General features: G+C 38.1%; 1 protein-coding gene across 1 annotated transcript in view; it reads left to right on the plus strand.

Moving 5' to 3' along the window:
- Window positions 1–22,154, plus strand: part of sertad2b (SERTA domain containing 2b) — a 54,282-nt gene that overhangs the window by 7,089 nt on the left and 25,039 nt on the right. The window lies entirely within an intron of this gene.

A 22,154-nucleotide genomic window follows, 5' to 3' on the forward strand; every position in this document is an offset into this window, starting at 1 on the left:
CCTTTGTGGATTTAATGACCAAAGCTGGTCTATCCAGCCTGAGATGGAAATATTGAATGTTTTTGTAAATTTTCTAGGTCAAAAAGGTTGTTTGAGGTAGTTTGTGTTAGTTTTTACTTACAAGATTACTTTTGTAAGGGATTGATTTGGATCAAATAACTCAAATGAGTTGAATTACAGTGAAAAGAACTGTAATACATATTAAATGATTCAAAATTAATATTTACCACTTTATCAACTATTCGTCCAGCGATACGTTGAAATTAGAGTACATTATCAATCTTAAATGGGGATATTACCCGTTACAACGGCAATGATATACATTTTATGTTCACTGTTGTGAGTTTAGGTAACACAATCGATCAGTTTGAGGCAGTAACTTATAAACACAGCCAAAGACACTTGTATAGATGAAAAAGTTTATTGAACTATTCTAAACACACAAACTAACGAAAACACACATTCATACAGTTACTGGGAAAGGGATGTTTGTTAATGGAAAGGAGTGAAGACCCGATGATTTCTTAGCCACAACCTGAGAATCAATATACTAGCAGGTCAACCTTAGTTTGCTCGCTTAGATGCGATTTTTACCAGTTCAGCCAGAATGAAGAGTCATGTACTTGCGTTTGAATACTCCTACGAGCATGGGTTCCTCTTAGGACGGCGTTGCTCGGCTGGTAGTCAGTTGTTGTGTTCAGAGTGACAGATAGTTGGTTTTGCAGGGTAAAAGCCGGATCCGGGATAGCGTTAGCTGGTTGCTACGCGACGGGCGTCTCTCTGAGTCGCGGCTGCGCAGACTTCAGGAAGTTTTCTTCGGCGAGGTTCAAACAGAGTTTTGAAGTGTGGTGAGGAGCTCTGGGTAGGCAGGAAAGGCCCGCACGATCAAAGCAGAAGTTACCGCAAAACCATGGCAGTCAGTATTTGCACAAAGCAAAACAAAAAGCAAAGATATCTTGTTTGCCTGTGAGTTTTAAATGGGCCCCAAGGTTCCTCCTTGGGGGCATCTCTGGCCAATTAGATATAGTTGTGGGTAAGTGTCCCGTCCACTTCTCCTTGTGCATATCATTAGTGTAATGTCCGATTAAACACATTTAAGAAACTAACTTTCCTATTGTGATCACGGTACTTTTTACACAAATTTACCTTGCATCAAAATGATTAGAATCATTTATCGATCACATAGACATCAAACATAAGGTCTTTGTGTGATGTTCAAAGAGCCTTTGGAATGTGTGGGTCGAGGAAGGAGGTGGACGAAGTGGTCCCTGTCTAATGTCTAGGTTGATTTTTGGCCTTCGAAAAAAGCTTTTAGCGACTCTGGGTCCGATAACGATTTAAATTTATGTCTGTTGATAATAAATGAGTCCCTTCTTCATGAGGTTATACCCGCTGTTACGCCTGTAGAACAAAGAGGAAACATGTCACGTGACTCATCTTGTCCTTGTGTTGGTTTTGAGATAACGCAGGTAAAGGGGGAGAGATGTTGTCACTGGGCCGTTTGGGCATCCTTGATCAGTTTTACGATCAGTTCAGGCTCTGGAATGCTTTGTTGTGTCGACTCGCTGCTTGAATATTCCTACAACTGTAAATAATAGCAGTCAATGGATATTTAACATAATGTTATTTTATGAAATAAGGCATATTTTTTCCTCTTTGTTATTGTGATTCAGAATGTTCAGCTGAAACGTGTTATAAAGTATAACATTCTCGGTAGAGTTCAAATTTGTCACTCAAATTTTGCGTTATCCATTCATACACACTATGGTTCACTTAAGCCTAGTTCAGACTGCACGATTTTCAAACTCGTCGGGTCACTGCTCTGTTCACACTGCATGACTATCTGGGGTATCATTCAGTCTATGCTGTGTTCACACTGCACGATGGTTTGACAACAGAGGACAACTCTCTTTCTCCGGTGCGCAAACTACGTTTCCCAACTTCACGTGCGAAGTGACAAGTAAACAACGCGAGATCACACGTGAATCAGACCGGAGTTCTCGTGCGAGACTTGGAATTGTTATTAAAGATGATAAACTGCACAAAGTTTGCTTCAAATTGTATGTGCGCTGATTTGTGGAGAAAAAGAAAAAAATATTATAGCGGAAGAAATTGTTGGAGATACAGAGGGAGCCAGGATTGTGTTCTGCAATTAAGACAGTTTGAGGTAAATATACAATTTTGTAATGCGCTGCTGCTGTGACTGGATGTGCAAATGGTTGGCCTTTGTTTCTGTTTGATAGAATTGTAAATATATCTATTAAAATACTGATATTCTGCTCTATAACTCCTCCCTGAACGTCCTGCTGCCCTGTATCTCACTCTTTCATTGGCTGTCGGTCATCGCCGATGTAATTTTCAGTCAGAACGCAGTTCACACAGCAGGAGTTTCAATCGCCGACAGGTCCAGATATTTAGCATGCCAAATATCTCATGGGTGTCGGCGATTCCCTCTGATCGCGTCTTTGATTATTCACACTGCGTGATTGTCACTCGCGTGCACGAGCACCGATTTGCCTGTGATCTCGGGCATTTGTCAGCGATTTCACAACCTGTCGGCGACTCAAAATCGGGGGCAAAAATCGGGCAGTGTGAACTAGGCTTTAGGAAACGCATTTAGTGATTCCCATATAAAAACACAGATTATGTCAGATATTACTCCAAAAAGTCACTTGCAAAAGCTTGCACTTGCTTTCTTCTAGCATGAGAAACATTTGTGCAGCATGTGCATTAGAATTATATATATAATATTTGAATGAGTAATAGCATATTAATGATCAGTTTTGAACACATTGTCTGTAAACACCTCTTTAATTTGGATAGAGAGGAGTTGGTGTGTGTGTGAATGGTTTCATATGTTTTGGCATCTGTCAGTGGTTTGAAAATAAATGCTAGGAATCAACATAAGCTCATTTATAACGTCTCAGATAATTGTTTTTTCTTTTTCATCCGTTTTTTCTTCTCCCTGAGGTTTGCTTTGATAGGCTCCTGTGTGTATTGCAGAAGGCAGGGGAATTCTGATGACTAAGCACTGAAGCACACATATTCTGCTGGACATACAAGATCTCTGACCTGCAGTGAACATGTCTTAAAGGGACAGTTCACCCTGAAAGAAACATTCAGTCATCCTTTTATACTCTCTAATGTCACTTTTTATTTCTTACTTTGATAACAAAAATGAGAAATTAGCTGGTTGTGCCGTCTATACAATTCATGGATGTTGCTTTAAAAGTTTTAAAAGGATGTAAAGCACCATAAATTGTGATTTAAAATGTTGTATATTATTTGATTGTCATGTTCCAGATCTTCAAAGTATATTATTGATCTTGTCATGATAGCCACAGATGCTGATATGGCAATACAAAATAAAGAAAGAGTTTTTTTTTTTCTTAAATATTTTGTGACACTAAAGACAATTATAATGACTGCTGAAAATTCAGCATTGCGATCACAGGAATAAATTACATTTGAAAATATATTTCAAAAGAAACATGTTATTTTAAATGTTAATAATATTTAACAATATTATTGTTTTTCTATATTATCATAAAATAAAGCCTTGGTGAACAAAAGCAATTCTTTAATTAATAAAAAAAAAAGACCCCACATTTTTAACTGCAATCTTTATAAAATCATCTTTTTTTGCTTGGAAATTTTTATATATTACATTCTTCACACTCTTCTTGTGTGAATGATGACAGAATTTTAATTTAAATGCATACTGTTACATGGGTTTAATTCAAAATTTGTCTCCCCAAAGAGTACCACTTTGAAATCATTCTTACCGTAATGTGTTTATTGATCTATTAGCATTTGATATGCAAAGTAACAAGTAGCCTACATAGGCATTAATCTCCTGCATGCTGCCTGATCTCTTTGTATTTCAGAGGCAAGGAGCTGTTGTTGCTTTTCAAATGGTCTCTTCCCCAGTCCCATTGTGCTGTGAATTGTTGGTATTATTGAATAATATATGAGGAGAATCCGGGGGTGTGTCTGTCTCAGGGATCTTATCAGACTGGCAGCAGGACACTGAGTACAGTAACAGAGATCAAACCCCTGCCTCTCAACAATTACAATCCACCACAGATTATTATTTTCTGCCACCAATACCAGATATGTCTTGATGTATAGTTTTAGCTACGATTGATACCATGTTTATAATAGGTGTCATTACTTTGCACGCTTATCAGATTACTCCTTCCACAGTCATTCTGGTGTCTGTGGTCGTGATTGTGTTTACACCAGTGGGATAATTATCAGCTGATTAACTGCTGTGGGCTCATTGCACAGTGTGCACCATGTGTTAACATCTGAGACTCATGTTGTAGTCAAAGACGCAGAACCGGCGCTGGTTTGGTGCCCTGTGTCATAAATGTATGCCAGGCCTGCACAACAGAGGCTTTAGTGAGGCTCTGAGCTGCAGGAATAAAGGGCGCATTCTCACATGTCTGGCTCTCTTGTCCAACCTCATCATTATGTCTGTGGAGTGGAGCAAAGTCTACTCGACTCTTATTATAAAACTGTCTATTATCACGCCGCACTGAGCCAACTTCTTTTCTCCCACCCAGGGGCGTAGCACCAAATTTTGGGCCCTGGGTACAAACCATCTTGCTGGGCCCCCGTACCATGTATGTGTATGTATAGAAAACTGACTTCTAAGGCCCCCCCCCTGCCTCGGGCCCTGGTTACTCAGTACCCTTTATCCCCCCAGTCCCACGCCCCTGCTCCCACCGCCAAAAGCTGTAAAATTACTATCTTGTACAAAAAGACCTCTCTCAGTACAGTAAGTTAACATAGTAACAATGAAGCTGACGTGTTGAAGCAAGTTCACTCTTGTAAGAAGTGGTCTTTCAAAACTTCTTGATGGCATGATGGCTTGTTTTCTTAATTTGATAGTTTTTTGAACAGCACTGATACTGACACTTTGATTTAAAGGTGCAGTTTTTATGAGGATATATTGAAGGAAATGCAATATAATAATATACATAACTGTTTTCAGCGGTGTATAAAGACCTTACATACTGAACCGTTATGTTTTTACTGCATTAGAATGAGCCTTTTTTATCTACATACACCATGGGCCCCCAGTGAAATCGTCATTTTGCGCCACCATTTTTCTACAGTAGCCCTAAACGGACAAACTGCTCTACAGAGCTACTGTCTCCTGTCTTAGATGACATCTTTGTCAGCCACCGTAGCTTCTTTATGTGCTTTGAAAGAGAAGGGTGGGCGGTGGCAATACGCAAATTCACTGCTAGATGCCGCTAAAATGTATACACCTTTAAGAATAGAGTCAAAATGTATAGATCAAGAGTAGTTCTCTAAGTATTTGATCTACAACTTTAAGCCCCTTGACTTTTTTCCCTTTCGTTTTGTTGCCTTTTTCGTTTAAAAATGCTTTGGAACATTGTGTATTATTAAAAAAAAAGTTAAGTGTAAATTAAACTCAGCAAAATGTTTCATTGTCACACCTACATAAAACTTTTATTTAATGTAATGTGCAATGCCGTTGCAAAGTAAGCATCATAACAATGTATGAAATCAATGAATTTTTTTGGCTTTTAGTATGAATATTTTAGCCTTACTTATCTCTATGATAGTGTGCTCCAAAATAATGACAAAATTTGCATTTAGAAAATAAGCATTCAAAACTTACAATCTCTCACTCCCGCCAATATGGATTTTAATGATTTTGAGGGCATCACTCTACGCTTTTAAATTTGATTTGTCCAATCAAATCTCTAGAATCTAAAGTGTCCCGCCCCTTATACACTCTAAATAAGCGCTAAAGCTGCCGCTAAAATCGATCACTTCTTCACACATTTACTCTTTTCTATTTTCATGTTGAATGGCACTATGCAGAGGATAGGGAACATTTATGACAGTGTAAATATGCTTTCCATCGAGACGAAAATGTATTGGACCCATTGGAATTCTGAAAAACATTGGAATTCTGAGAAACTGTCACTTTACCAAGCTAAGTGGTTCTGGCCGAACGATGATATAAACCAAAAGCTAGCTATTTTAAAAAATGGGAGAAGTCTTTCGATGTGACTCACCCTGTGAAAATTACGTCAACAAATTAAATAATGGTGCACATTTCAGTGCAATTCACTGGGCCTTTAATATGCAACACTTAGTTTTATACAGTTTGTTGCAGAGGGTGCCTGATACAGCAAAGGTCCCATGGCCTGAAAATGTTAAAGACTACTGATATAGATGAAGGTTATTGAGAGATTTTTTTATTATCACGTTCAGTGTTGAGGTGTGAACCGTTGAAGCAACTAGCTCTAATAGCACAGCAGCTGTCTCAGAGAGAGGCAGGCCATGCAGACGCCTTCACCGCTTCATCAAACAGATGCTCGATATCTAATCCGACTCATTCACGTAGCGTGTCAGGGTCAAAATCATGGCTGAGTGTGAGAAACGGCTTTGGGCACTGTGTGCCATATGAGATTCCCGCCCTCCTGCTCGTGATGATTTGGGTGGGTTGTCTGCGCTGTGACCTGGTGTTTGACAGACACTGCTCCTCCCTATGTCAGCTGACTACCAAGAAACTGAGCACCTTAAAGCTCTGTTAGGAGACACATATTATATTTCTGTTTAATCCTCATAGTAGCCAACATAAATAGTTTGGAAGTAAGATATAGACAGCTAGTCATTCTGAGGTCATTCTAATCTGGAATTCAAAGACTAATTTAAACCTGGAAATAAGCCAAAAGTTCAATCATGATTCAAGACATAATCAAAATTCAAGATATGGGGGCAAAAATGTAACTGTATGAGTTAATTTCTTTATATGCGTCTTATGATATAACCTTATCACACGAGCAAGAGCATTGTTTTTTTTTAACCTAAATATCAGTATGGTTTCAAATGTGATATTGATTATCAACAGTTCAATAAAGTTACAATTAATTTACTTACTTTTTGGACCATATAATTTCTACATTTTGTTTTCGTTTTGTTTCGGCTACAAAAATGGCATCTCCAAATTACAAATCGGTTAAGTCAAGGATTCAATGACCCATTCTTAAAGACAGTCTTGCTTCGTTCCTTCGTTCGTTTGAATTAATCTTTGAAACCTATTGCCGGTTTTAATTTCATATTTAAAGAAGGGATGTTAACCGATGACCGTTTGACCGATGGTTGACCGTATCAACGTTACCCGATCAAAGTTGTCGGTTGTCGGTAAAAAAAGAAGTGATCTCTAAATTAGGCTATTATAGACAGTGGACTAAACGCTACTACAGTTAGCCGTCTTATTCCAAAATCTTTTTGTGTGAAGTGAACAAATCCCTCACACTCAATTTTTCATAACGCGCCTGTTTGTACTTAAAGCTACACTGTGTAACTTTTTTAGTTTATTCTTAGCTAAAAACACTTAGTTCTTTCAAAAATATATGTGCTCATTAATGTATATTTACTTCTTTCAAGTAATAAAGTGTTCTTGAAAGTTTATAATATGCCATTGAAAATACATACGGGTGAGGGGTTCGAATGCCGGTCGCCATGTTGCCCCTCCATCTTGAAAGTATATTAGCCAAAGAGGGACATACCCGTAAATTCAAGCTTCGCCTTTCGCGTTTTAACACTCGATATCACACAGTGTAGCTTTAATAAACCAATAAAAACATTTGGAGCGAGGTCACAGCGTTTGGGTTTGCACGCTCACAAGGTTTGCAAAAAGTAAACAGGCTAAAACACTCGAGGTTAGAGCCAGGGCAGACGACAGTATGAAGAGTGCATTCCGCATAAGATGGGCTTACATTTGAAAATATATTACATCTACATTTTAGTGGTAACACATAAGGTGTTGATCATCATCTTTCTTTATTATTGTTAGCACTACCTCGAACTAAAGTCTCTTCAGGGCTGTCATTTTCTTAAACGAGCCGCGGCAACTGAGCTTCTAACGCTAGACAAATGCCTTTATTTTCAATGTGATCACCTTGTACCAAACTAATTTGAAACTAAGGAGCCATTTGTTTATGGATTACAAACAAGCTTCTCAGCACCGCGTTTGCGGAACTTATGTTTCGCGCTGTAGGGGATTTTAAAAAAGTGACGTGAGTGGAAGGGAGGCGGCGGCGCCGGGACAGTGTGTTTGTGTGTGTGTGTGTGTGAGAGCGGGAGGCAGAGCGGCAGAGAGATCATAGAGAGATGCGACAGAGTTGCGAAATTGCAGGCGCGGCTCGCGGCTGTTATTTCAAATAGCGCAGCATATTTTAAACTAATCAGTTAACTGATTTCAACCGGCTAATGAGACTTGGTGGTCGGTCAAAAAAATGTTTAGTTTTCGCCATCCCTAATTTAAAGCATAATTTCCTTTTTTTTTTTAATAATATTTCTTTTTTCAATATCAAGATATATATAGGCCTATATATATTAGCCTAAATTAAATAAATAATAATAAATAAAAAAATTGTCAATATCACACATACCCTACTATGGATGCACAGTATCTTCAGTTATCAGTTGATCTGTTTTTTAAAACATTTATTAAACTAATATTGGCTGAGTTTGGACCACTTATATATTTTAGTTTTTGCCTCCCTGTGTGACTAGCAATATGTATGCCTTAGGGAGGGCTAGAAACCTTAAAAATGCCCTCAATGTTTCAAGCCAATTTTATATTTACCATGTCAGTTAAAATATTGCTTTCCGAGTTTTTAGCCGGGACTTACGCATTTGCTAAATATAGTTGATTTTTATTTTTATTTTTATTTTTTTGCAGCCATTGTCGGGATGTTGTCCATATAAAATTGCATATTTTCTGTCTTTCCCAAAGTGATTAGAACTTTGACAATGGGTTTACCTTATTAAGTTATTCAGCAAGTGAAACAACAGCAACAGAAATAAGTTTGAATGAAGATTTACCTTGATTCGTTTAGTTATTGGTTTGCTTCAGACAAACATGAGTTGTCTACTGTTCTATACTACTGTTCTGGCTAGACTACTAATCACTATTAGTGCAGAATATATACATTATGCCAAGTGCATGTGGACAAAGGACTCGGTGTTTGTGTGTGAGTATGGTGGGAGGGGTGAGGGTATGAGGACAGAAGGGTGTGTGTGTGTGTGTGTGTGTGTGTGTGTGTGTGTGTGTGTGTGTGTGTGTGTGTGTGTGTGTGTGTGTGTGTGTGTGTGTGTGTGTGTGTGTGTGTGTGTGGCCTGGTAATCCCTACGTTATGGGGACAAAATGTCCCCACAAAGATGGCAATATCCGAAATCCTTGTCCTTGTGGGGACATTTTTAGGTCCCCATGAGGAAAACATCTTATAAATCACACAGAAGGAGTTTTTTTGAGAAAGTAAAAATGCAGAATGTTTCCTGTGATGGGTAGGTTTAGGGGCAGGGGCAGTGTAAGGGGATAGGATGTACAGTTTGTACAGTATGAAATCCATTACGCCTATGGAAAGTCCCCATTAAACATGGAAACACAACATGTGTGTGTGTGTGTGTGTGTGTGTGTGTGTGTGTGTGTGTGTGTGAGAGAGAGAACAGGGGCAGAGCGAAAGGTTTGTAATGTGGCAGTGGTGCTGGAGAGGATGGGAGGAGATGGAAAGGGCTAAAGGGGAGGGATGTGCTTTTGTTTTGTTCTCTGTTGCTGAGCAATGGGGACTAAAGCATTGGGAACAGCTGTGATGGCCAAAGCTTTTCTCTTTCACTCTGCCGGAGAAGCCCTGAGGCACATACACAGATACAGCAGCCTAGTGTGTGTGTGTCTGTATCAGGGAGAGGGAAAAGGAGGCTGATAAACTGAAGGAGGCATTAGTGCTCTTATGAAGGTCAGGTTATCACTGTGTAAGTGAGCACAATTAGTACAAAGAAAAAGTGACTTCTGAAGCAAATTTGTTCAGATGGCTTTTTGTTGAAGAGGATGTTGGGAAATGTAGTCACACAGAAATGGAACGAGATGTGGTGTTAAAGGCTTATATACACTACAATTTAAAGTTTGGGGTCAAAAATTAATAATTGTATTTATCAAAGAAGGATGCATTTGATCAATAATGACAGCAGAGATTAAAAATTTTACAAAATATTTCAATTTTTTTTTAAAGTGCTGTTCTTTTGAAATTTTTTAGTCATGAAAGAATCCTGAAAAAAATCCAGGTTTCCAAATGAAAATTTTCAAGTGACTGATCACATCCAATTTTTTCAGTTGGCTGAATTGAATTTCTGTGAATTAAATGGCATCAATTCACAGAATTTCAGTTCGGGCAACTGAAAAATGTAGATGTGATCAGTCACTTGAAAATGTTCAATTGGAGACATTTATTTTTTTTATTTTTTTTTACAGTATACTATGTCCCAATAATGCTTGTAAAATCTTTTCACTCCAACTTTGAGTTGTACATATTTATATTATAAGCTTGTGTTTACATTGAATTTTTGTGCAGAATATGCTGTCCGATCTGATTCACAGAATGTGTTTTCTAGTCAAATGAATACTACTTGATCATGCTGATATTTTTGTGCAGTTATACACCACCTGTCAGATATAGGTTCTGACTAATGCATTTGAGACCGGTTTCCCCAGGGCATCACCTATATGTCTTACAGTTATATCAATCCCAAATGTTAGAAAGTCCAGTATTTACATTTTCCGTAAAGGTTCGTCCTGGCAGCAAGCGTTACTGATGGAGCGCTAGAATGAGCGCTCCTTCCCAATTTACAACAGCACTAAACTGCAGTACAAAGAGTGTTGCAACCAGTTTTTTTCTTTCTTTTTTCCCAGTAAATCACTGTTTGGGGAGGAAATGTACCCTTAAGGTACTACAAGAAACCTAGAAGTCATATAAGGTACAAAGTTGTCTCTTTAAGGGTTCAGCCTCAGTGACAAGTTATTGTGCCCCTAAAGGTATAATGTTTGCAACAAAAATTCTAAAAATGTCTGCTCAGAAGTTAAAAAACCTAAGCGTTCAGCACAATGTTTTCAGTGACCCTAATGTTATGTTTGTGTTGTAGTGAGTCTGGACCTTAGTTATTGGAGCAGCAAACTCTCTCCATAGGGGTCTTCCTCCATCCATTGTAAACAGTCTCCACATACGCACCCACTGCAAAGATCACTCCTCGAACCACCACATTGACCAGGCTGAACAATGTACCCATAAGGACCTAGCTCAGGGGAGTCTGGACTACAAATATGGAATTATTGTGTCATTTTTCTCTTTTACAAGACATAAATTGGGTCATGAAACTCTGAATTTGGCTAATACTGATGCTGGCATGAAAACATCACACTGTGATTAGTGATTATTGGTGTAGCTCTTATCCCAAGTGACATATATCAGCTGTGGCTTTAGTCCAGGGTCGTCCAATCATTTCATTACCCACAATCCTAAGCCTCTGGTGCCTTTCATTTCTCTGTGTTTGATGTTCTTAGTGACATCTGTGGCTTCATTCTCTTCAACAGGCCATTTCAGAGAAAGCAGACACAGCAACAAATGCTGTAGTGTTTTCAGCAAGTAAACAGAAACTAAAATAACTGAAGCAGTCAACCACAAAATACCAAAATTAAATAGGGGGGAAAAAGAAGAACATGGAAATTGGGATGTGAGACATTCTTTAGGAGCCCACAATTTTGAAAACACTAGAGACATGTTGAATACAGAGGTGCTGGCATGCAGAAGCCCTAAATACCAAAATGATTGCTTCTTGCTATGAGTTGTTTTTCATCAAGACATTTGATCTTTTTCATTTGAAACCTGCTGCTTTTCTCTTCTTCTATTATGTTTTTAAGTTTGAACCCATGTAGCAAAAAACTCTTGCCAAGTTGGTGAAAACGTTCTTTTATGACAACTTCAGCTATTACTAATATTCAAAGATTCATGCTTTTTTATTCAGTGGTGCTGCATTGTTAACTGTAACCCATCAAACAGTTGCTTGACATGAGGAAGACAGATATAAGATATGTTTGGAGATTCACTGTTCGTAGATGGTGCGATGTCCAACGCTGAAATGATTATTGAATTGAGAAATTCAAAGAAAGCCTGAGAAAAAAAAGCGAAGTCATGATAGGGGAATGTTTGCCGTCAAGTGTGACCTGACCACTGTACAAAAGTACCTGTTTTCTGCAATTACAGTCTCTCCCAACATGGGTTTGGTACTGTTATATTAGTCTTGAGTCTATGAATAGCACACTAGGAATGTAATAATTCATTAAGCATTAGGTGTACAGACACACACCAGAAAGACTTGCTCAGTTTTTTGTGCTCGCCCATGTAATTATGCTCTTATTTAAACACGGTATTTACAGACATTATGGCAGATTACTCACATGCACACGTGATAAAGTTTGGATGGCGCCAGTGGACATAGAAACACTGAACGTGTGTCAGTGACAAATAAGTGTGTCCACAACAATAACAACAACAACAAAAAAACATTTTAAAAATCTAGTTTAAATCTAGCACTCATATGTTTTTTTTTTATTTAGACCAAGACAAAATGTAATGTTTAATGTGGTGTAGCCATATCAAGTAAAAAGCCATGAATTATTAAAGCTGCTGTCCATAACTTTTTTTGTGTTCAAAACTTGGCAAAAATATATAATGAGAGAATGTACAACATGAATCCATATTCCAAACTGTGTTGTTATCTTACCCTGAATCATTATGGTACACTTGTAATAAGTGTTTATATTGGGACTATTTTAGACCAGTCAGGTAGGAACCACTTGTGCGGAGGAGCACAGTCCCTGCGTGACTCGCCATAGGCATTAAACAGAGAGAAGTAGCTCCGGCTGCAATGTTCTTCCGCAAGATGCATGCAGTTCTGTTTATTAACCGCTAGACTAGAGTGCAAAAAGTTACGGACTGCAGCTTTAATTAATAAATAACAGTATACGTTTTGAGTGAATTGCGCCACGTGAGTTTTTAAAACCTCAACTAACTTTGCCTTTTTATTAATTATTTGATATCTATTTAAGAGACTTGTTAATTTTGATAGGGGTTCTCTTTATGATAATTTCCTGGTTTATGTTGTTTTTCTGCATTTTTTAAGAAATTATAATAAACGATTATACCGATTATAACATCTTTTCTTTTTACATGAATTTTATCTTTACAATGAGGCCTGTTCTCTTGATTATGATATCAGGACAGTTGTATCAGTTATTTTAGATTTTATGCCCCCTAAAACAAATCAAAATTAATTTTAAAGCTACATTGTGTGATATTTTTCCCCATCTAGCGGTGAAAAGGTATATGATCATCCAGTGAATATTAGTTTCTGTTCCTCTCAAATTCCGATTTAGTTTTAACTCTTACGGTGGCCGATTTACTCCAAGATTAAAATGGCTTCCAGTTCGACCTCGTCCATAAGTGCCATCAAGTGTTAAAAGGCAAAAGGCGAAGCTTGAATTTACGGGTATGTCCCTCTTTGGCTAATGTACTTTCAAGATGAAGGGGCAACATGGTGACCGGCATAAGAACCCCTCACCGGTATGTATTTTCAATGGCATATTATAAACTTACGAGAATACTTTATTACTTAAAACAAGTAAATATACATTAATGAGCACATATATTTTTGAAAGAACTAAGTGTTTTTAGCTAAGAATAAACTAAAAAAGTTACACAGTGTAGCTTTAACTCATTCACATTAAAAATATACTCATCATAGAAGTAATTCAAGTCATTGCATGAGTTATATTTTTTAAAGTATCTGACTATATGTAAATAAATGAATAGAAGGGGGAAAAAAACAATGACATTGGCCCTTTTACTTCATATTCCTGTTGAATTATTATCTCTTTATCCTCCCATAGAGAATTTCCTTTTAGTCGTGGCACCAGCCTTTAATGAAATATCTTCTTTTTCCTGTAGGATTTTATTGAGGATACTCTGTGCCAAAGCTTTATGCTGTTAATGTAAGACCTTTCCGCTCTTTCTGGGTCTTTGTGTCCACTCAAAAATTTGGCTCCCAATAAACACATCTTGAGCGTTTTGAAGTTCTCCAGCGCCAGCCAGGAGAGTCACAGAAAGAAAAAGAAAAACAGCATGATGTATGATGTCCTGTCATATATGGAGTCCACTTCCAAAACCACAACCATCGCTGCATTGGTTTTGCTCCAGCCGGGGTGTGTAAGTGTATTTATGTGAGCGTATGTTCATGTGAGACGTGCAAACCTACTAATGTCTGGAGGAGGGTAGGAAAACCCTGTGCTATATCAATATTGTTCTACATAATCACCATGGAAATGGGATAAAACACAAACGTGTGTACACAAAGTTCAGCGCTCGTTCAATTTTTTTCGTAAAGCACAGCGTGCCTCATAGAACAGCCTGTTTTTCTTTGCCTTAATACACGGCACCTTAGGGAGAGCAGTGATGGATGACTTAAAATAACCCTTTTTCCATTTATCTTCTGTTCCCTTGCTGTTGAGATGATGATTGTTATCAAGCTATCACATTTTCTGCTTATTTCAAAATAACTGTTATCAGCAAATTGCTAGTAGGCTTACTTGTAAATTCCCCGTCTTGCTCATGTTAAGATGATCCCTATAATTAAAAATCTGTTTTCTTTGTGTTTCCGCTCTTTATCTTATCCTCTTTTCTTTACCTGCCCACTATCTGCAAGGCAAGTGTTACATTACACGCTCATTTCTCCCAGTTTTCCCTCCTGATTTGTCTTTCTGAAATGTTGCATGACTCAAGATTTGTCATTGTTTCGCACATGTATGCAGTAAGAAGAGGTGGGTCGTGAGGGTCTGAGTGATTCTGATGTGGAGGCGGCACAGTAGGGAAATATTATAACCTTGGCTATAGGGAAAGTGGGCAGCTGGATTCGCATGGGGGAGAATCATGTCATGCTTGTCCGACGGCCTGGCACGCGTTGCATCTCACACATGGGCAGACCACTGCAACTATTAAATGCAAAACAAAAAAAGGAATCAGATTTCAGACCAGCTTTAACTTCACACTACAGTGGTTGGGTAATATAGTCAAGAAAATCTAACAAAAATACATCAGTAATTTAAAATAAGTAAAACAATCAAATCTATCAAAGCTTATTTTACATTTTACAATTTTTATTTTTGGGTGAACTAACCTTTCATGTAACCTTTCAAGTCCATCATGTAAATCTGCTACATTTTCAATTTTCAACTGTAGTCCCTGGCTGGTTGATGGTAAAAAAAATAATCTTTAATAAAGTAATTCACTGTATCCAACTATTGGAACCGTTTCCCCTAGCCTGGATGAAGCTGAATTTAGCCCCGCCCACAACATTTTTAGGTCGGGAAGTTCGGTCTGGACTCAATCCATAGAGGAGTTATGCCCGAACAAAAACAGTTCGAACCAATCACATTGTCAGGGTCGATGATTGACAGATTATCACCAGAAACGTAATCAGCCACGTCATCAAAGAGCGCTTCGGTTGAATTAGTTTACAACAATGATGGCTGAAGAACTGAGATGTGTAGTTCCACCATCGCGTCTGTTATAGAACATACCGACAGCAAATTCATTTTAAAAGAGGAACAGAAGACCGCGATCAAGGCATTTGTCAATGGGAAAGATGTTTTGTGACTGTAATGGCTTTTAAAATAATATTAATGAACCGTCTTGTTTATCTTCTTAAAGTTTTGGTTGTCAGACTCTGCTCACAATGATGATAGCAAATAAATTATGCTGTCGTCAGCGGCCATGGTGCTCAACGAGCAATCATTAGTCCAAAAGTTCAAGTTATTATGCGAGTTAACTTGAGTCGAAATGCAAATTAGCAAAGATGCATAAATCCGTCTCGTGGAATGGAACAACAGGAGAGGAATATTATAAATAACAATCAGGTAGCCTACAAGGAAGGGAGACAATGGCCATCATATAGGTAGGCTGAGACAAAAAGTTATATTTTTTCGCAACTTGTTTATTGACTTTTTAAAGCCCCACTTGGCTACTTTTGCTCTCGGGGTCCCCCTACAGTTTGGAAAAAATAATGTCCTCAAATACTGTCGTAAGAGCTGTCCTCCTACAACAGGGGATGCCATCGCGCATGCATTTGTTGACATGACAGCCCTGATAGCCCTGAACTAGTGATGCGCGGTTCGTCTCATAACCCGCGGACCCCGTATGTCTATTTAATGGTCGCGGGTGCGCGGCGGGTTGTAAAAATATATACAGTGGTGCGGTGCGGCCAAATAACTTCATAAAAGCGTCCCGCGGGTCGGTGCAGCAGTTCCCCTGAAAACTGCAAGAGGAGTTCTTCTGGCGTCGCGTGTGAAATGTCTTCATCCCAGGTAACGTTACAGTCAGTGGCATATGCTCCAGCATGTCATATGAATATAATTTCATGGGTTTTATTTTTTTCAAACGCCAAATAATCACGATGCTCACGTTTACAAGCCAGCGTCATTATAGTAGTCTATTGGTTACCGTTTTACAGAATCTATATGATACTTCAGTTCAATGTTTGAGTGGTAGCTCACCGTAACAAGCATGACAGCATCGGTCGGGCACGCCTCCTTCAGCTCACGCCGACGAGCAAACGCTGGTCACATTTTGATCCTCGTCCTGCCTTTAATCCCATCATTTTTTCATTTCCTCTTATTGCTTTCCTCCAACAAAACCTTTTCTTTCTTATTTGTCTCTGCTGCTTCAGACATGACTATATTATCCGACGAACAAAGTTGGGCTCGCACGTCCGAATGTAAGGAAGTGTGTGTGTTGGTGGAAGTGACGTATATGCCGTAAAGCAGTCGAGTTTTGTAGTTCTTTTCTTTTTCTCGGGTTACTACCCGAAACCCGAAGTTTAAAAGTACGATTAAAAACGATACAGACCCCATCAGGCTATGGCAGACGTGTCATTCAACCTATTGTAAGTCGATTTATCATCACAAGAGTCTTAAAAAATATATTATGAAGGTTGAAAAGTTACCTAGTGCTGCTTTAAGAGCAGTTTATTGTGGAATATGAGACAATCGGGTCCATGTCTTCCTGCCGGGTTCGATTCCAGCTTTTAAATAATAGATGGGTCCACGTCAGTTCCGGGTACTACATTTTTGGCATTTCTCGGATCTGCACTGGTCCGAGTCCAGCTTTTGAAATAATCAGGGTATTCTCACATAAATGCGTATAAATAGTACGAGTGTGCAATGTCGTGGAATGTATACGCCAAAACTCATTTTGGCGTGTCTATGGCACGCTGTTTTTCGCGTGCATATGATATGCATTTTATGGCGTATTATACATACGAACCCCCCACCCCACCACCCTAAACCTACCCAAGCGCGTGTCATATATACGCCCCACTACCCTAAACCTACCCAAGCGCGTGTCATATATACGCCCCACTACCCTAAACCTACCCAAGCGCGTGTCATACGCCATAAAGAGCGTATCATATGCACGCGAAAAACAGCGTATCATATGCACGCCAAAATGAGTTTTGGCGTATACATTCCACGACATTGCACACTCGTACTATTTATATGCATTTATGTGTGATCGGGTTGGAAATAATAGACGGGTTCGGGTCTCCTCGGGTTCGTATACGAATTTTTGGACCCGTGAAGACCTCTACTTTGCCGTCCTTCTCCTTCCTATTATCAGCTGGCCCCATTGGTTGCTAGAAGATGGGGCGCAATGATTGTTTAGCCTACTGTATTGTCTAGTTTTCCTAAACAGAGAATTTGATGCATTTAGCTACCTTTAATACTTCTAGAGAGCTCGAAAATTAAGCTTGTGTTGGTATGTAGGCCTACTCTGTGTATACTAAATTTGTTTTACAACACCGGCAAAGATTGTTTACACTCATCTTCTACTAGTTCCAGGCTTCCAGCATGTGTGCGGGTGAGTTCTGTTGACAGCTATGCGTCGCTCAACACGTCACTTTTTCTGTTGCTCTGATTGGTTGTAGGTCTATCCAATTGAGGTCTTTCCTGTGTCCCCCAAAATCAAAGCCCAATGGAGCAGTTTCAGATTCATATTCTGACTAGAATTGAGTATGACCCATAGGTATGACCACGTCATGCAGGCAACTTTTCCCCCTTCTTCTATATTACATAGAAAATGAATAGTATTTCTTCAATCCCTTTGCTATGAAAGCATGTTTCAACATGCTGATATTCATGAATAACAAGACAAGGAATGATAAGATTATGTAATAACATGAAAACTAATGGACAAATAAAAAGCACTTAAAAAAACTTGATTTTATATCAAGTACATTGGTAATTCAAATAAATTGGTAACACTTTACAATAAGGTTCATTAGTTAACTACAACATGAACTAATAATGAACTACTCTTATAAAGCATTTGTTAATCTTTGTTAATATTAATTTCAACATTTACTACTTTATTCAAATCGTGTTAACAGTTAATGTACTGTGAACTAACATGAACAAACCATGAACAGCTGTATTTTTATTAACTAACATTAACAAAGATTAACAAATACAATTGTATTGCTCATGGTTAGTTAATGCAAGTTACATTAACTAATGTTTAATAAATTAACCTTATTGTAAAGTGTTGCCATTAAATTCTGATATATTTAGAATATTACAGATTACCCATTGTTTGGAGTCAGTTAGATTTATTTTAATTTATTTTTAAGAAATGAATGCATCGAGGATGCATTAAGTTAATCAAAAGTAATTTTAAAAACATGTTAAAGAATTTTGTTCAACAAAGAATCCTGTAAAAATGTGTCTCAGTTGTTCCCACAAAAATATTAACACAGCACAGTGACAATCGCGATTCCCTGTCTCTGTGTTTAAAGGATTTTGATTTTCTTTTGTCTTGAAGTTTCTTCTTACAGTTTGTGATTTAGTTCTTGTTTTCATTGTCATCTTTTTGTTACAATATCAACGAATCACCTACACCTGTTCTTCATTTAGCCCCTTGTCATCTTGTGTATTTAAACCCCAGTCTCCGTCTGTTCTGTGTCTTGTGTTAATGTTTCATATCTCTGTTTGGTTCCTAGTGTCCTCATTGTTGTGGATAATCAAGTCAAGCCAGCGCGTGACGCAACTGTTTCAACAATCATAAGAAATGTTTCTTGAGCACCAAATCAGCATATTAAAATGATTTCTGAAGGATCATGTGACACTGAATACTGAGTAATGGGAAAATTGAGCTTTGCCATCACAGAAATACCTTTATTTATTTAACATATTTAAATATAATTATTATTTTATAATAATTAATATTTAAAATTATAATAATATTTCACAATATTACTGTTTTACCATGTTTTGATCCAATGCAACCTTGAGGAGCTTTTTGTAAAAAAAAAAAGAAAAAAAATCCCACCGACTCAAAATGTTTCATTCGTGATGTACATCAGCCACTGATAGAAGCAACTATTTATCGCTGACCACAATCAGTTATAACGTTGAGATGAGGGAGCACCCCCTGCTGAAATGTGTCTGCATAATAATGAACCAAATTAGATAATGAGGGAGACAGACGTGCCAAGGGTACTCGACGGAGTGAAGAGGAGGAGTGGAGTGGACTGTAGAGGGGAGGGTTTAGCAGGAGTTTAGTCAGGGATGTTTCTGTTGGCACCAGAAATCTGTGTGTGTCACACGGACCCTAAGAACCCTGTAATTAACAGCACTGCAATCAAGTGGCTCTTTTGTTTGCATTACTGTGTGTAATAGAGCAGACTGATTTCACACCACTTTTGGTGATATCAACACCAAATATCTGTCATCATATCATGCAGTGGAAGGCTTCACGTTTGCTTCAGTCAGGCATGACTTGTTGATCTGGTGCTTTTCACGTGTCTGTCCAAATCTGTATTTTTAGGGGCTTTCGCAATATAGGAACTCAGTTATAAAAACTTGGGGCAGTCCCCCAAGAACAACATTTTCTCCATATGCACTGTAAAAAATTATTTAGAAAAAAAGTTACTTGCCTTAATTTTGAGTTCATTGAAATTAAAATGTTGAGTTAATACAATGAAAAAAAAAGTGAGATTCGACAACCTTTATTAAAATATTATTAAAAGATTTTGTAAGCATATTGGGTAATTGTGTTTTTTGTTTCTGATGACGCAGTGAAACATGCCAAATAGTGCTATTTTCATGATAATTTTCATTTTCATCAAAAAAATTTATGTGGTTCAGATACAAAAATATTTTGAGTTCTTATTTATTACACAAATTTCCTTCATTGTATCAACTTAAATTTTTAATTTCAATAAACTAAAAATTTTAAGGCAACCAGGTTACTTACTTTTTTAAGTTAAACCAACAAAAACCAACAACATTTTTTTTTACAGTGTGGCCATTTTCCTGGTTGCATTCACACGCATAGGAATTCTGAAGTTATGTTGAATTTATTGTGCATTGTATGCTACTTATAATATGGACAGTCTGTTTTTTGTCCTTTTTTTTAGGTAACCTGGCAAGACCGTTCTCCAAGAGAACGCAAGTCAGTTCTTTGTGTTCGTGGCATTGAGAATCAGCCTTAGTCCTCCATTCCTAGTTATAACTCTTGCCTTGCAAACATGTCAAAATGGGGGATCTTCCACCAATAGGAACTATTAAAACATTATTAGAATGCCCCAATCCTCCTGTGGAACCATACAGAAGATTTTTTTATATATACATACAAGGAAAGTCCCGATTACAAACCCGATTACAAAAAAGTTGGGACAATGTACAAAATGTGAATAAAAAAGGAATGCAATAATTTACAATTCTCATAAACTTATATTTTATTCACAATAGAATATAGATAAAATATCAAATGTTGAAAGTGCCAAATATTGGCTCATTTTGGATTTCATGAGAACTACACATTGCAAAAAAGTTCGCACAGGTAGCAATGAGAGGCCGGAAAAGTTAAATGTACATATAAGGAACAGCTGGAGACTAATTTGCAACTTATTAGGTCAATTGGCAACATAAAAAGAGCCTCTCAGAGTGGCAGTGTCTCTCAGAAGTCAAGATGGGCAGAGAATCACCAATTCCCACAATGCTGTGGAGAACAACAGTGGAACAATATCAAAAAGAAAAAGTTTCTCAGAGAACAACTGCAAAGAGTGAAGTTATCATCATCTACAGTGCATAATATCATTCAAAAATTCAGAGAATCTGAAACAATCTCTGTGCGTAAGGGTTAAGGCCTGAAAACTATACTGGATGCCCGTAATCTTTGGGCTTTTAGACGGCACTGCATCACATACAGGAAAGCTACTGTAATGGAAATCACAACATGGGCTCAGGAATATTTCCAAAAAACGTTGGTGGTCTATGAACACAATGCACCCTGCCATTCACCATTGCCGGCTAAAACTCTTTCGGTCAAAAAAGAAGCCATATCTTAACATGATCTAGAAGCACATGCATTTTTTTCTGGGCCAAGGCTCATTTAAAATGGACTGTGGCAAAATGGAAAACTGTTCTGTGGTCAGACGAATCAAAATTTGAAGTTCTTTTTGGAAAACTTGGACGTCACGTCATCCGGAATAAAGAGGACAAGGACAACCCAAGTTGTTATTAGCACTCAGTTCAGAAGCCTGCATCTCTGATGGTATGGGATCAGACACATCTGGAAAGGTACCATCAATGCTGAAAGGTATATCCAAGTTCTAGAACAACATATGCTCCCATGCAGTTGTCGTTTCTTTCAGGGAAGACCTTGCATTTTCCAACATGACAATGCCAGACCACATACTGCATCAATTACAACATCATGGTAGTGATGGCAGTAGCATTTTTAGTCTGTTACCGTTCATTTTTTAATTTTTTTACAGTGTACATATTTGTGTGTTTTTTAATTCGCATCTTAAATAATAAATACTTGCACATCATAGTAAGATTAGTCCAGGAAAAAAAGCAGTTGCTCATTATTTGGTAGTGACTCATATGTTTTTTTTTTAATGGATGCCCACACTGTTCGTGCCATCTTCAATGCTCATGCTGAAGGGGCAATTGTTGTGATGTTCCCATCAACAAATGATCATACACTGTCACAATGTATAAGACAGGCTTCATAAAGGAAGGCAGGAGAGATCTGGAGGGATAGAAAGAGAGTGAGAGAGAAAGGGAGGGGTGAAAGAGAGACACTGGGAGACCAAGGGGGAGAGAGAGAAATGGGACGGGCTGTGTTTCCTTGCTTGTAGTGTGGGGGAACAAAGGGGATGTTGTAGATGCCGCCCAGCGGCCAGCACTTCTCCGTCCTACCTCGACTGCT

Source organism: Pseudorasbora parva, chromosome 17, assembly GCF_024679245.1.
Source record: "Pseudorasbora parva isolate DD20220531a chromosome 17, ASM2467924v1, whole genome shotgun sequence".
In the NCBI taxonomy this organism is placed as follows: domain Eukaryota; kingdom Metazoa; phylum Chordata; class Actinopteri; order Cypriniformes; family Gobionidae; genus Pseudorasbora; species Pseudorasbora parva.